The sequence below is a fragment of the Elephantulus edwardii genome, unplaced genomic scaffold (assembly GCF_000299155.1).
Source record: "Elephantulus edwardii isolate Elephantulus edwardi_28Jun2011 unplaced genomic scaffold, EleEdw1.0 scaffold00012, whole genome shotgun sequence".
NCBI lineage: Eukaryota > Metazoa > Chordata > Mammalia > Macroscelidea > Macroscelididae > Elephantulus > Elephantulus edwardii.
Genome location: NW_006399762.1, coordinates 18,434,289 through 18,436,994, shown reverse-complemented (window position 1 = coordinate 18,436,994; position 2,706 = coordinate 18,434,289).

Genomic DNA, 2,706 nt, shown 5'->3' with positions numbered 1-2,706 from the left:
GAGTCGCCTGTGACTCATAGTGACCCTATGTACAACAGACCTAAACCCTGCCCTATTCTGTGCCAATCTCACTATCTCCGACACACCTCCCTCCATTACCCCAGCCACTGAATCTATCCATCTCATTGAGGGTCTTCCTTTCCTGCACTGTCCCTCCACCCTCCTAAGCATGACATCCCTCTCCAAGAACCGGTCCCTCCTTACAACATGTTCATAGTATGTCAGATGAAACTTCATACTCCTTGCCTCCAAGGAGCAGCCTGGTTTCACCATCTCCTGAATGAACCTGTTTGTAATATTCTTCTCCAACACCACAGCTCAAAGGCATCAAGTTTCCTTCTATCCTCCCAAGTAATTGTCCAGCTCTCTGATGCACAGCAAGTGATTGCAAAGACCATGGCCGGTATCAGGCACATCTTAGTGTCCAGACTGACATCCTTGCACTTCACTACTCTAGAGAGGTCTCTAACCACAGACTTTCCCATTGCAATATATGTTTTAATCCTGGCTACTGGTGCCAAGAGTGTTGACTGTGAAGCCAAGCAACCCAAAACTGTGAACAATCTCAATCTCTTCACCATCCATTATGATGCTGCCAATTGACCCAGTGGTGAGAATCTTTGTTTTCTTGATAATGAGCCTCAATTGATACTGAAGACTGCAGTCCCTGACCTTCCACAGCAAGCTCTTCAGGTCCTCCTCAGTTTCAGCAAGCAAGGTTGTGTCATCTGCATAATGCAGATTGTTGATGATTCTTCTCCAATCCTGATGCCACATTTCTCCTCACAGAGCCCAGCCTCCTGGATCTGTTCTGCATAAAGATTGAAAAGGTATGGGGCCAGGATACAGCCCTGATGCACACCCTTCCCAATTTTGAACCATGCTCTGTTCTGATGACTGCCTCCTGATCCAAGTGTAGGTTTCACATTAGCACAATCAAGTGTTCTGGGATTCCTATTCTTCTCAGAGTTAGCCACAGTTTGTATCTATAGTCTCCAAAAATCTGCTGGAGAGTTACCTCTCAGCCTATTTCGACCTGATGGCAAAGAGTTTGAATTTTTGCGCACTGTATGTGGAGTTGTTTCTGGTTTGTTGATAAAATTCACATTTTCTCTATGGAATTCTCTAATGCACCACTACTTACTACCTGTTTGTCAACAGAGGCTCAGCCAAGGAGAAGGAGAGAAGACCCTCCGTGGTTTGAAATGACACAGTGACAGCAACAACCAGCAGAACAGAGATTGTGAGGATGGCACACGACTGAGTAGGATTGAAGTCTATTATCCATAGGGTCACCATGACAACTTAAAATGATGGGTTCTGTAAGCATTTCTGGGACACAGTTTTCCCCAGCATACTTTGCTGTCTTTTCTTTCACTAGTAATTAACTTTCTCATCTTCACCTCTCCTTCCCGCTCAGCATTTTTCTGCCTCCTTTTTTATTGGGAATGCTGACTCAGCTCCGGCCTCTTCTCTGGAATTGTGTTTCTATTTGAATTCTAAACTGTAGCTACAGTGATGAACCCACAGTGCCCCAGTAGCTCGGAGTCTTGGATTTAAGCCGAGGCTCTGCTCTCCCAGTTGCTTTTTTCTACTGATAATGTTTTCCATACCATTTCCCTTTAGTCTGCTAATCTTTTTCTTTGAGTTAATGAGTTCAGCTCCTTAGTAATCACAGGTTATGCCTATGATCCTTTCTTTTAAACATATTTACCCATAATGTAAATGAAAGACTGTATGGAACATAACGTACATGCATGAAACATAATATATATCATTGACAAAAATATTAAAAAAGAAACAAAAATGAGAAAAATATTTAACACACACATCAATAAAATCATTGATACACTATCTAAGTGCTGCTATAATAGAAGTAGATGACTTTCAAACCCTGAAATTTATTTTCTCACAGATATTATAAAGCCTGACCTCACAGTGCTGGATCTAGAGAAAGGCTGACTGTCTCTGTTGGCTTCTGGAGAAGGTCATTGTCTTTTTTCAGCTTGTTCTTTGGATAAAACCATCTCTGCTTGCTTTATCTGATCATTCATATCCCAAAAGAGATTGCCTTAAAACGTAGCTTGCATTAATAGTGCAATATTTAACAGAGAAAAACAGGCAATCTTCTCATGTTCAGTTTGCAGCCAGCGAAACACTATGTAGGGTCCGGCATGAGTCAATTAAAATACTTTGAGATTTAACTGTCTATAGGGTTGGTATTTTGTTTTTTTTAAAAAATGTCTACTATTTCAGGGTATTTTATGTGGTTTCTTAATTAATTCTTACAATATTTTGTGGAAGATATTATTATGAATTTTTAGTTACAAACAAGGAAGTAAATGAAACACAAAGAAATAGCACACTCAAAAAGGCAACTGGCTGAGGATTTGAGGCATGAAAACTGACTCCAGGCTGCTTTTTATTTTCCTGCGATACTTTTTATTGAAATATTTTAACTGAAGGTAAACAGAAAGTGCTTTTACCATGTGACTGTGAAATACCAACTCCATTGCCTCTCAGTAAAGTCAATAATGACCTTTGTAACACTAAGGTTGGACACAGGAATGGCATCTACTTCCTAAAGCAAATGCCTCTGGGAACTATGAGCTTTGATAAATGTGGAAACTCTATGGACTTTGATAAATGTCAATAGCTGAAGAGGGGCTTCAGGCATTTTGTTCATAGGGTATGAGTTGCCAGTCG